The sequence below is a fragment of the Pogona vitticeps genome, chromosome 2 (assembly GCF_051106095.1).
Source record: "Pogona vitticeps strain Pit_001003342236 chromosome 2, PviZW2.1, whole genome shotgun sequence".
Taxonomy (NCBI): domain Eukaryota; kingdom Metazoa; phylum Chordata; class Lepidosauria; order Squamata; family Agamidae; genus Pogona; species Pogona vitticeps.
In genome coordinates, this window is record NC_135784.1 from 5,379,041 (window position 1) to 5,392,952 (window position 13,912).

General features: G+C 45.4%; 1 protein-coding gene across 9 annotated transcripts in view; it reads left to right on the forward strand.

The window, feature by feature from the left end:
- The first annotated feature begins 2,667 nt into the window (after positions 1-2,667).
- LOC110070616 (uncharacterized) overlaps positions 2,668-13,912 on the forward strand; it is a 33,007-nt gene continuing 21,762 nt past the window's right edge. The window contains exons 1-4 of one of the 9 annotated variants that reach the window (XR_013542410.1): positions 7,699-7,784; positions 8,276-8,487; positions 9,843-9,921; positions 11,475-13,181. The gene's annotated coding sequence lies outside the window, so the exon portion shown is untranslated. Of the gene's footprint in view, positions 7,797-8,275; positions 8,488-9,842; positions 9,922-11,474; positions 13,182-13,912 lie in introns of those variants that run through there. The other 8 variants (XR_013542413.1, XR_013542411.1, XM_072987618.2 and 5 more) reach the window with 8 other exon arrangements.

Here is a 13,912-nt window from a genome sequence, read left to right on the forward strand (position 1 = left end):
GTCTTAACACAACACTTTATGGATTCTTAAAACAGAGAATAAAAACTTAGCCACTGAATCTGATATTAATTGGTTCTCTCCAGACAGCAGAAACTTCAGGTAGTCTGCGGGAGTTATACTAATGCATTTACACATTATTGGGTAGAGGTAACGGATACGTTCAGACTTATATAAACTACATTCTAGAATGGTGTGTGTCAGGGACTCAACTGTTTCTTCTTTATTAAAGTGCCCTTTTAACAAGGCTGAAGGAAAGCAATTAAACCTAGCCCTTACAAAACAATACCTTAGTACATTGATTTGATATAGATAATTTGGTAACTTGGGAAAGTTAAAATTTATACCAAAGTACGTTGGTGAGTAGGTCCTGTCTGCACCTGCTAGAATGAGAACTGGAGATTTATGTCTTTAATGCGTTGCACAAGCATTGTCTTGATATTGTCATAAGGCTGACTCAGAAAGAAGTCCATAGAGAAGCCTAAGAGATGTATATATGCAAAGGCTTTCATGTATGGGATCTAATGGTTGTTGTGGGTTTTTCGGGCTCTTTGGCCATGTTCTGAAGGTTGTTCTTCCTAACGTTTCGCCAGTCTCTGTGGCCGGCATCTTCAGAGGACAGCACTCTGTGCTCTGGTGTAGTTGGCTTTGGGAGTGTAGTATTTATGGCTGTGAGATAGGCTTTTGTCTTTTTCTGTAGATGGGTGATTAGTGTGTATTGTTGTGGGTGTATTGTTGTGCTAAGGAGAAGAGATAATCTGTTCCTGTGGTTGATGGGTGTCATTAGCTGGTCTTTTACGTGTAGAGCCCGAAAAACCCACAACTTAAACTTGTTATGTTTTATGTTGTAAGCCACCTAGAGTGGTCGAAATGACTAAATAGGCGGGGTATAAATACAACAAATAAATAAAAAATAAAATAAACCCACAACAACCACTAAGAGATGTAATTTGTCAGTAAATCATGAGCTGGTAAAGACATCTTTTTGTAAATAGTGTAAATACCCACTGGTTGTGGGAGCATATACCACCTTCAACCAGAATTGGAATGCATGCAACCAGGCTTAACATTCCACCGATTAAAGGTCAGCCTCCAAACGCAAAACAGCTGAAGAGATGCATCTTGGCATAGCGAATAGGATTTGCAGTGCATTTGACAGAACACTTTCAACAGAGGGATTGAAACCATTTATCGAAATCGCAATACCATACAGGAGCTGTGCAAGAATTTTATACTTATCTGTAGAGCAGCAGGGATAAACTGCCCATCCTGGACATAGTGGTATTGTCTAAGAACTTTCCTTGTATTGTTAGCCACCTGCACTTATGCTTGTCTGTAGTAAGACCAGGACAGGGTACGTGAGAAAGCAATTCCCAAGTACAGTGGTGCCTCGCTTAGCGATCACTCCATTTAATGACAAAATTGCTTAGCGACACATTTTTTGCAATCGCTTTGCGATGTTCTCTCTGGGGAAAATTCGCTTTGCGATGATTGCAGGGAAGCGATCATCGCAAAGCCCCCATTTTCAGCCAGCTGATCGGCGGTTTCAAAATGGCCGTCGGTTAAACAAAATGGCCGCCCGCTGTGTTTAGGGACGGATTCCTCGCTTAAGAGGCAGCAAAAATGGCTGCCGTATGGAGGATCTTCGCTTAAAGGTTAGTTTTAAGCCCATAGGAACGCATTGAAGGGGTTTCAATGCGTTTCTATGGGCTTTTTAAAATCGCTTAGCTACATTTTCGTTCTGCGGTGATTTTTGCAGAACGGATTAACGTTGCTAAGCGAGGCACCATTGTATTTAAATGTTTTAACTTGTTCTAAATGCTGGTCCTCAAGAACCCAATCTTTAACATTACTATGCCTAGAGAAAACCATTATTTTGGTTTTCTTGAAATTATTTGTTAAAAGGTTGTTCCTGCAGTAACTCATAAATGCTTCTAGAATTCGTTTAAGACCAACTTCTGATAGTAACATGATAAATCTGCATATAGTAGAAGAGGCACACAGATTTTAGCTGATTTTGGGGAGTGAAATTCAGGAGCTGTGCAGTTTTTAGGAAGGTCATTTAGATACAGATTAAATAACGTAGGTGCCAAAATACAACCTTGGCAAACCCCTCTCTCTGCCTGAATGGGGCTTGATAGATTCGCATCGACTCCACATCTTACCCTAATTGTGGTCTGTTGGTAGAGGCTTCTGATAAGATATTGTAGCCTCTTATCAATCGAGGAAGAGTAGAGTTTTTCCCATAAATTTCCTCTATAAACGCTGCAAACAGGCCATTCCGATGACAACCCATATACGTCTCTGCAAGGTGATTCAGTACTATACAGTGGTCGAAAGTGGAGCAGTTCTTCCTAAAACCGGCCTGTTCATTCCCTAAGATATCCTCCTCCTCAATCCATGTGATTAGTCTATTATTCAGATATCTAGCATAAAGCTTGCCCACTATTGACAGAAGGCTAATTGGTCTATAATTTGAGGGTCCGTCTTTGTTCCCCTTCTTGTAGATTGGTATCACTATTGCCTCTAACCAGGAGTATGGAATTTGCCCAGTGTTATTAATTAATGTAAATCAGGGGTTTTAAACTCAATTTACCTGGGGGCCGCTAGAGGCCCGGGGGCCATTTGCGGCCCCCCAGATGATAGTTTGTGGCCCTTGCCTTTCCTGCCCCCCCAAAGCACCCACATGTCCTCTGCTGTCAAGAGTAAAAAAAAAAAAGCCTTGCCTCGCTCGCCGGCTCTCTCCCAAGACAGCACCTCTTGCACCCTCCATCCAGAACTGCAGCCTGCCAGCCAGCCCACCTGTCTGTTGGCTAAGGAAACTCCTGGTCGGCTTCCTCGGGCTCTTGCTCCACTTGGCAGAAAATCTGATGCGGCCCAGCCTCACCCAGACTCTGCCTCTAGCGGCCCCCAGGTAAATTGAGTTTAAAACCCCTGATTTAGGAATATACCTTCCTGGTTTTTTATGGGTGTGAGATTGTTTTGGGCTTACAACAAATTGTATTGTTAAAACTAGTTTGTCACGATGGAAGACAAAGTAGATTCCATAGGTGCTGTTATTAAGTTTCTTAATTTCTCACTGGGAGGAGATTTTAAGAAACTAGAATCTTTTGTATTAACTTCATCTGTCCAAATTAGAGTTTCTTGCAAGAATGCTTGATAACAAGAAAAGACAATAGTCATTAACATTCCAGAGCCAACCTCTTGGCTCCTTGTTCAATGTTATCTTGCGTATGTGAGGGGGAGTATATTGGTTGTAAAATACTGCTCAGTTCTCAGACGCTGTAGCCTGCAGCACAAACTCCTCTTCTCTAAGCTTGTTGTCAGCAGAGAAGCTCTCTCATAAGTGGAAAATTTTCAAAGGGTTTACCTTTCGTCACCAGCTATAACTCTAAATTTCTCGGAGTTCCGTTTCAGCACTGCCAAACGCTAACTCCACCCAAACAGAAGCTAACAAATGTTATTCTTCCCATCATGTGTTAACTGTCTCTGGCCAAGAACCCCAAGTGGCTTATCTCTACCTTCACAATTTAAGCTTTCTCCTTGGAGACCTGGAATGTTTCTCCTTTCTCACAAAATTTTCCTAGTGTCCTTCCATAGAGGGTGAATGTTTACATCGGAAAGAACCTCCTTGTGGCCATGACTTTGGAGCAGTAGACTTCTACTGAAGAATCTCACAGTCACATTATCAATGCAACGGGTGGGAGACAAGAAAAATGATCAGATCTGGGAAAAGGAATGTTCATTTACACTTTGGGAACTTGTCAAGATGTTAAATTTAAGACTTTATAGGAACAAAGATGCATTCAAATATTGAATTACATATTAAAGAGGTTCTTTAATTCTTACTCATTTTATGCCATCAGAGTGTTATCTGCATATCAGAGGTTGTTGATATTTTTTCCAGCAATCTTAATTCCGGTTTGGGATTCCTTCAGTCCAGCCTTTCGCATGATGTATTCTGCATATAAGTTAAATAAGCAGGGGGACAATATACACCCTTGTCATACTCCTTTCCCAATTTTGAACCAGTCAGTTGTTCCATATCCAGTTCTAACTGTTGCTTCCACATATAGATTTCTCAGGAGATAGATAAGGTGGTTAGGCACTCCCATTTCTTTAAGAACTTGCCATAGTTTGCTGTGGTCCACACAGTCAAAAGCTTTTGCATAGTCAATGAAGCAGAAGTAGATGTTTTTCTGGAACTCTCTGGCTTTCTCCATAATCCAGCGTATGTTTAGAATTTGGTCTCTAGTTCCTCTGCCCCTTCAAAATCCAGCTTGTACTTCTGGGAGTTCTCGGTCCACATACTGCTGAAGCCTACCTTGCAGGATTTTGAGCATAACCTTGCTAGCGTGTGAAATGAGTGCAATTGTAGGGTAGTTGGAGCACTCTTTGGCACTGCCCTTCTTTGGGATTGGGATTTAGACTGATCTTTTCCAGTCCTCTGGCCACTGTTGAGTTTTCCTAACTTGCTGGCATATCGAATGTTGCACCTTAACAGCGTCATCTTTTAAGATTTTAATTAGTTCAACTGGAATGCCATCACCTCCACTGGCCTTGTTGTTAGCTGTGCTTTCTAAGGCCCACTTGACTTCACTCTCCAGGATGTCTGGCTCAAGGTCAGCAACCGCAATATTTGGGTTGTCCGTGATATCCAAATCTTTCTGGTAGAATTCCTCTGTGTATTCTTGCTACCTCTTCTTCATGTCTTCTGCTTCTGTGAGGTCCCTTCCATTTTTTGTCCTTTATCTTGTCCATCTTTGCACAAAATGTTCCTCTAATATCTCCAATTTTCTTGAACAGATCTCTGGTTTTCCCCTTTCTATTGCTTTCCTCTATATCTTTACACTGTTCGTTTAAGAAGGCCCTCTTTCCTCTCCTTGCTATTCTTTGGAAGTCTGCATTCAATTTTCTTTAACTTTCCCTATCTCCCTTCCATTTCGTTTCCCTTCTCTACTATTTGTAAGGCCTCGTTGGACAGCCACTTTGCTTTCTTACATTTCCTTTTCTTCAGGATGGTTTTTTTGCTGCCTCCCATACAATGTTACGAGCCTCTATCCAAAGTTCTTCAGGCACTCTGTCCACCAAGTCAAGTTCCTTAAATCTGTTCTTCCACTGTGTATTCATAAAGGATTTGGTTTAGATTATACCTGAGTAGCCCAGTGGTTTTTCCTACTCTTCAAATTAAGCTTGAATTTCGCTATAAAATGCTGATGATCAGAGTCACAATCAGCTTCAGTTCTTGTTTACAGAGATTCTCCATCTTTGGCTGCAGAGAATATAATAAATCTGATTTCGGTATTGCCCATGTGGTGATATTCATGTGTAGAGTCGCCTCTTGTGTTGTTGGAAAAGAGTGTTTGTGATGACCAGCTTCTTCTCTTGACAAATCTCTAATAGCCGTTGCCCTGCTTTGCTTTGAACTCCAAGGCCAAACTTCCCTGTTGTTCCTTTTATCTCTTGGCTCCCTACTTTAGCATTCCAGTCTCCTAGTATGAGAAGAATATCTTTCTTTGGTGTCAGTTCTAGAAGGTGTTGTAAGTCTTCATAGAATTGGTCAATTTCAGCATCTTCAACGTTGTTGGTTGGTGCATAAACTTGGATTACTGCGATGTTGAAAGGTCTGCCTTGGATTTGTATTGAAATCATTCTATCATTTTTGAGATTATATCCCATTACAGCTTTTCCCACTCTTTTCTTGACTATGAGGGCTACTCCATTTCTTCTACGGGATTCTTGCCCACAATAGTAGACGTGGTAATCGTCTGAATTGAATCCACCCATTCCAGTCCATTTTAATTCACTGATGCCCAGGACGTCAATCTTTATTCTTCCCATCTCCTGTTTGACCGCATCGAGTTTACCAAGTTTCATAGATCTTACATTCCAGGTTCCCTTGCAGTATTTTTCTTTCCAGCATTGGGCTTTCCTTTCACTTCCAGACATGTCCACAGTTGAGCGTCCTTTTGGCTTTGGCCCAACCACTTCATTAGCTTTGGAGCTTCTTCTCCTCTGCTCTTCCTCAGTAGCATGTTGGATGCCTTCCAACCTGAGGGGTTCAACTTCTAGCGACATATTTGTTAGCCTGTTGTTTCTGTCCATGGAGTTTTCTTGGCAGAGATACTGGAGTGGCTTGCTAGTTCCTGCTCCAGGTGGATCGCGTTTAGTCAAAACCCTCCATTATGACCTGTCCGTCTTGGGTGTCCCTGCACGGCATAGCCCATAGCTTATCTGAATTACTCAAGCCCCTTCACCAGGACAAGGTAGCAATCCAGTGAAGGGATTAGCCTGCACCAATGGGAGCTGTTGGGAAGGGGAGCCAGAGAAACTAGAAAGGAGGGCTGAATCAGAGGAGAGTTTGGTCCTTTTGAGAGAGTTTTGTCTGTGAGAGTCAGAGATGAGAGACTGAAGTATAAGTGAGCCTGTGGTAGTTAGATAGCCTGGCAGAGTTAGGAGTTAAAGCAGGCAGTTAAAAGTGTGGAACTGAGAGAACTAAGAGAGTTAAGAGTGGAACAAGTAACTACTAATCTAATGAATAAATTAAAGTCTGTGAATAACCCGTTTAACCTATAATCAATAAATCTGTCTTGTTCAACTTGATCTTCAGCTTCGATCTCAATCTTTGAAACTGAAGGGTGTCGACAGAGGGTGTCAACTGGTGGCAGCGTAAAGGGAGGGAAGGTGCCGTGGGGCCTCGTGAAAGCACCCGAGGGCCCGTGAGGGGCGCGTCAAAATAGGTGTCAGCTCGTGGGATACGTAGCGTCAGCCCTTGGTTTGGTGGAACAAGCAGGGGTGACATGGGTAGACATCAAGAGTCAAAAGCTTCCACGCTGCAGGGGTGACTTGCCGTTGCCTCGGCTTCCATTTTAACTCTGATGGACGTTTGCATCCCCTGCTGTTCCTTCCTTCCCTCTCTCTCTCTGCTCCCCCTTCAGGCTTCATCTCTCCCGGGCGTTTTTTGGGCTCCCCTTCCCAGCAGGGCTCGGCCATTTCTGCACCACCAGAGAATCTCAGCCAAACCCCGAAAGGGAGGTGGGAAAAGGACGGTGTGGGACCTCCTCCCTTCCTGGCGTTGTATTCCTTTGGGACTCCCTGCCTCAGACCTCTGGCGTCATGGCGGGAGACGGGGGACTGACGGTGATCATCCTTTCTGCCTGACTGGCTGCAATCTGTATCTCCCCTGTATTGCCTGCACCCCAGAAGTCAGAAGGAAGGTAGGTGTGTGTGTTTGTGGGGGGAGGAGGAAGAACCCTACTGGAGAAGAGGGGAAGATGGGGGGGGCGAGAGAGAGACAGAGGAAGAAGAAGCCAAGGAGGGGGTCTCCCAAGAGAGAAAGTGGGGTTGTCTCCCGAGTTCAGGGAAAGCAACCAAGCCTTGGGGGGGAACGTGAGAAAAGGCACCCGCGCCCCCCCTCAGGAAAGCACAAGGTCACACTCTGTGTTTGTCTATGTGTGCATGAGGGTCTGTGTGCAACGTTGAATTCATTCCATTTTCTCTTTTGTGCCCCTCCCTCCTCCACGATATCCTCGGAACTTTGAACTCCCCCCAATTTGGGTTGGGAAGCCTCGGGGAGCTTTCCTCGGAGGACCGGAGGGGAACAGAGAGGGAGGCAAGGGGTAGTAGAGCGTCTCCTCGCCGGAAGAGGAAGCAGGGGGAGATAGACTCCGCCCACCTCGCGGTGCTTCCCCCCCCCCCGTCGCTCGGAGCTTCCTCCCCCTTGATCTCTCTCTGTTTAGCCGCTGTCAGTCCGGGCTTGTCCTGCCTTTGGAGAAGACTGGAAGGCGGTGAGCTTTGGGGTGAGGAGGGGGGGAAGGAGGAGGAGGAATGGGGGGGTCGTGAAAGGCTTTGCCTTCGGAGGGGCGTGGTGTGGAGGGGTGCATTTTTAAAATGAGCTATATCCTCGATCTCCCCAGGGCGCCTCCTTGACTTGAGGATCCTTCGGGTCGCTCCCGGTCCTGCCGTTCCTGGATTATTATATAAATCCCCCCCCAACCCACGTTTTTTAGAGTTTTCCATTTGGGGATATTCAAGGAAGAGCCAGGATGTCCGGGTGGAGGAGGGGGGAGATCTTACCCTCAAGGGGGGCAGAGAGACAAAGCTCCCCCCAATGTCCCCTCCGTGCAAGGCATCCGGGTGGGTGACCAGCGCTCCTGCTGGTTTTTCCTGCGAGGAGACCCCACCTCTCCCCTGCATCCTGCCTCCACTCGTCAGTGCAAAAAAAGGGATGAGAGAAAGTCACTGGGGTCCCCCCTGAGTTTCGCCTTCTCCCACTCAGGTTTCAAGGGGCCCCATTGGCGAAAGCTTGGGAGGGTCCATCTAAGGCTTTCCGAACCTCTGGTGATGCACAGCAGATCGTCTGGATCGCTCAGGATCAAGTCCCGGATGGTGGTTCTTTTGCACCCTCGACTGACCTGGAGTTTGGCAACAAGAATTTCCACCCAGAGGGTTGGTCACCCAGGCTATCGGAGCTGTTAAGTTTGGGGACAGGTTAGTGGCAATCAATATCCTTTCCCCCCTTCTCTCTTGCATACCATATCTTCCCCTGCCCTGAACAAGTCCTAGTATAGCTGCTCCCTGATTTCCAACCCCCCCCACACACACATATACACACTATGATCTTTACCATCAAAACACATCCCTTCACAAGCAAAGAGCAGGTGAGCTGCTTCTCCCCAGAGTTGGCTGGGAGAGGGGGAAAGATCTCCCACAAGAATGAAAAGGAGGTGGTGCTTTAAAACCTTCAGGGAGGAAGGAGTCCCGAGACGTAGTTGTCCTTTATAAAGCTCCCTCAGAGGCGGGGGCTCAGGTTCCTTGGCTCGACTGCACTGTGGGCGCTGCAGAGGTGCTGCCTCGGCAGGTGAGGTTCTTTTTATGCTTTCAGGAAGGGAACGAGACCGTTCAAGGAGCCCCAGGTGTTGACAAACCCCTGGCTTCTTCTGCTGCCACCAGAAATTGAGGGTAGGAGGGAAGAAATACAACCCATAAGATGTCCCATTCTTACTCATATTATAAACAAGGACACAAAATTACCATTTGTAGGAGGGTTCTTGAGGTCCATGCAGCATTCAAAAAAGGGTTTGCAATTCCCATGCAGGGATTTGACCCTTTCAAAGACATCCTAGATTTCAGGCTAATGGGCTGGATCAGTCCCTGCCCACTCAGCTCACCTTCACCTACAGCCCCCAAACCGTTTTTCTGGAGCCCCTCCTTCCCTTAAGAGGGAGGCATGTTCTGTAGTTCTCTGCTTCCCACCATCCAGTCCAGCTAACCTGAATGACCAAATTTTAATCGGGGTCTGTGAGAGGCCCCTCCATCTTCTTCTTTGTCTTTCCCTGCTCCCTCTTTATAGTTTCTTCATTAGCTGCCTTTCCATTTTCTTTTTCCTGATTTCCAAAGGAGGGAGAGAGAGAGAGAGATGGAGATGTATACAGTGGTGCCTCGCTTGACGAGGATAATTCGTTCCATTGAAACCGCTGTTAAGTGAAATCCTCATCAAGCAAAATGAAAAAGCCCATTGAAATGCATTGAAAACTGTTTCAATGCATTCCAATGGGTTAAATACTTAAGCATCCATCGAAGATCCTCCATAGGGGCGGCCATTTTCGGTGCCTGTAAAGCGAGAAAGCCATTTTGCACAGTGGATGGCCATTTTAGAGCCGCTGATCAGTTGTTTTAGAATCATCGTCTAGTGAAAAATCGTTTCCCGAAGCAGGGAATTGATCATCGTCAAGCGATCGCAAAAACTCGTAAAGTAGATTTGTCGTTTAAGCGAGGCACCACTGTATATGAAAACTACAAAGCCACACACTATTAAGAAGTGTCTTTTGTTTGATTTATCCAAGATGCCTCCAGACTGATCACTCCAAAGCAGGGGACCAAAAGGGAATGACCCAGTTCCAAATCCCTCTTAACGTTTTCAAGGTAAGTAAGATGTCATACCGTACAATCATGACGTTGGAAGGAAACTTATAAGGTCATATAGCCCAATCAACAGCTCAATACACTCTACACGGGGCTGCCCTTGAGATTGATGCAGAAACTAAAATGGTTCAGAACATGGCCGCCAGACTATTAGACGAGGTGAAAAAATATAATCACATTTCCCACCATTCTGGTGGCCTTACACTGGTTGCTCATTTATTTTTGCATTAACTTCAAGGTGTTAATGCTTACCTATAAATCTCTAAACACTTTAGGATCTCAATACCTGGCAAAGCACCTGTTCTCACCTAGCTCGGCTCCTGTCACTCGATCTTGCCAGGCTGAGCGGCTGAGAAGCTTGACCCCAAGAGAGGCCCAGAGGGAGAGAACCAGAAACCGGCCATTCTCGGTGGTGGCCCCTCGCCTCTGAAACATCTTTCCCCCTGATATTTGCTTGGCTACCTCGCTGGGAGTTTTTAAGAACAAGCTGAAGACTTGGTTCTTCAGAGAAGACTTCGCAGTTCAATTTAATTTTATTCAAGCACTATCTGGTGACTCAAGCCATTTCTATAATATATCCCATCGTTCAGTTGCCTTTTGAATTGGACAGTCTTTCAACACTTCTGATAGAATATCCTGAATTGGTCTAAGTGATAGGCCTCCTCCTAGTATCTCACCTTACCAATTTGCAGCATTTTAATAATCTAAAGTGGAGGCCATCTGCCAGGAGCTTTCTCCTTTTTTGGATGTAGTGGACCGAGCAGAGATGTTCGGTGCTCCACCTTGCCCAATGGGTTTTGATCTCTTTCGGCCACTGACGCCAGAAATGGTGGACAAAGCGCTTGACCACTGTCGGGCCACCGCCTCATCCCTTGACCCTTGCCCGGCCTGGCTAAGCAAACCTGCCAGACCTATAACAACTGAATGGGCCACAGGAATAATTAATGGGTCTTTCCTGGAGGGCAGGGTTTCCCCTGCCCTCAAGGAGACACTCATTAAGCCCATTGGAAAGAAACTGAATTTGGCGGTGGATGAAATTGACAATTATAGGCCCATTGCCAGTGTTTCTTTCATGAGTAAAGTGGCGGAGAGGGTGGTGGCTGATCGGCTTCAGGCACATTGGGATGAAACAAATGCCCTGGACCCATTCCAGTCGGGCTTAAGGGCATGCCATGGTACAGAAACGGCATTGGTCGCCCTGTTGGATGACCTATTGAGGGAGGCCGACAGAGGTAAAACGTCTCTGCTGATCCTCCTCGATATCTCAGCTGCCTTTGATACCGTTGACTATGGTATCCTCCTGAGGCGGCTCTCTGAGCTGGGAATTGGTGGCCTGGTGTTTGCCTTGCTCCGATCCTTCTTGGAGGACCGCCCTCAGAGAGTGCAGCTTGGGGAGAGGAATTCGGCCCCGTGGAGCCTCAATTGTGGAGTCCCGAAGAGTTCGATAACCTCCCCAATACTGTCTAATATCTATATGATGCAGCTGGGTGGGGTCATCAGGCGGTGTAGGGCTTCATGCCATCAGCTCTACATCTCCTTTTCTCCAATTACAGTGGAAGCCGTTCTGTCCCTTAAGCGCTGTTTGGGGGCTATTCTGCAATGGATGCAGGAAAATGGGCTGAACCTGAACCTGGACAAGACGGGGTCCTGAGAGTGGGTGGTTTGTGAAAGTCCCTCTCTTTTGGGGGGGTGACTCATCCCGCCAAGGATGGGGTCCGCAGCTTGGGGATACATCTGGACCCAGCGCTCACCATGGAAACTCAGTTGGCATCAGTGGCCCATCCATCTTTGCCCGGCTGCATCCCTATCTTGATGTTGGGGCACTCACCACTCTGGTCCATGCGCTTGTAATCTCCAGATTAGATCACTGTAATGCGCTCTCTGTGGGGCTGCCTTTGAGATTGATGCGGAAGCTTCAGATGGTGCAGAATGCGGCGGCCAGACTCCTTAGTGGGGTGAGAAAACATCAACTTATCATCCCACTTTGGCCGCCTTGCATTGGCTGCCCGTTCGCTTCTGCATTGATTTCAAAGTTTTAATGATTACATGCAAAGCCCTAAACAGTTTAGGACCTCGATGCTTGGCGGAACGCCTCCTCCCTCCTAGATCTACTTGTATCACTCGTTCTAGCCAGGAGGGGCGACTGAGGAGCCTAACGCAGAGGGAGGTCCAGAAGGAAAAAACAAGAAACTGGGCCTTCTCAGCATTGGCTCCCCGTCTGTGTGGAACAATCTCCCTTCTGAGATCCGCTTGGCCCCTTTGCTGGGCAGCTTCAAAAGCCAACTTAAGACCTGGCTATTCAGACAGGCTGTCCCTCCAGGCACCACATAATATCTTCTGATTTCCATCTTGGATGATTGTTAATCTCTGTAAATGATGGTATAACTTATGTTAATTGTTTTTATATTCTTTGTTGTGAGCTGCCCAGAGTAGACTGGATTAATCGTGTTACAACTCATTTCAATGGGAAATGGTGTTTCGATTTATGACCATTTCAAGTTACTTCCATCTTCTGGAATGGATCATGGTCGTAAGTCGAGACACCTCTGTACTCAATTGAATCTGGCTCCCTGAGTGCATTAATTAGAGTCCTACACTCTAGTAGGACTGAGAACAGATCCTGCCCCTCTAAATTTCAAGTACGTACAGTGGTGCCTTGAGTAGCGAGCGCCTCTATTAAGGAAAAAACCGAATAGCGATTTGTTTTTCGGGGCATATTTAAGCCTTGACTAGCGATTTTTCCTATGGGCGATTTTCAAATAGCGATCTTCAATGGTTTCAATGCATTTCAGTGGAGCAACCACAGTTCGTGTTCGCTACTTTTAAAGGGTTTAAAGTTAAGGTTTTCTCTTTAAAATGTTAGAGATCGTAAAGTGCAGTTAATAAATCCTTTGTTAACCCAATTTGACCTTGTTCTGACTCTTTGTTAAAATTGTAAGTTCTTTGATTATATATATATATATTGTTTTTATCTATGTAAATTGTATATATTTTAAATTGTTTTCTATTTGTTTGTTGTGATGTGCCCAGAGTAGACCATGTCTAGATGGGTGGCATATAAATGCAATAAATAAATAAATAAAATTGGTTAATTTGTGGTTGATTTCCCCCCCCTTGATATGCATTGAATAGGGTTTAATGCATTTCAATGGAGGAACCGCTCTTCATGTTCGCTACTTTTAAAGGGTTTAAAGTTAAGGTTTTCTCTTTGAAATGTTTGAGATCGTAAAGTGCAGTTAATAAATCCCGTGTTAACCCAATTTGACCTTGTTCTGACTCTTTGTTAATTTGTGGTTGATTTCCCCCCCCTTGAGATGCATTGAATAGGGTTCAATGCATTTCAATGGAGGAACTGTGTTTTGAATAGCGAGGTTTCCTATGGAGATTTTCCATTAACGATGGCAATTCGTTCCAATTGGAATGGATTAGCCGGCTTTCAATGCATTTCAATGGCAAACCACGTTTCGAATAGGGAGTTTTTGAATAGCGATTTTTTTTACAGAACGCATTAACCTCGCTATTCAAGGCACCACTGAATTTGAAGCGTGCATTCATATCACCCTTCAGTCTTCTTTCCTGAAGGCTCATCATGACCATTTTGTTCAGTCTTTCCTCCTGGGGCTTAGTTTCTAGTTCCTCCTCAGTCGTCCTTACTGCCTCCTCCCCTCTGAGCCTGTTCCCATTGACCGGCATCTTTCTCAAAGGGCAGAACTGGACACCGTAGTCTATAGGAGGCCTAGCAAGTACCAAGTAAGAAGGAAGGAAGGAAGACATGAGGTGATGTGGAGACAACATCCCTATGAATGCAGCTCAAAAGATCCTTTATTTATTTATCATTTTTGCAGCTAGTTCCCATAATTACAGAAAGGTAGTCAATTCCCCATCACAAATGGGGAACAACAGGCAGAAATTATGCTTGTTGAGTATTCCCAGCGGTTATGTACATTTATGAGGAAAAGGACAATTTCTGCTGGCTACATAGCTTTAAGAA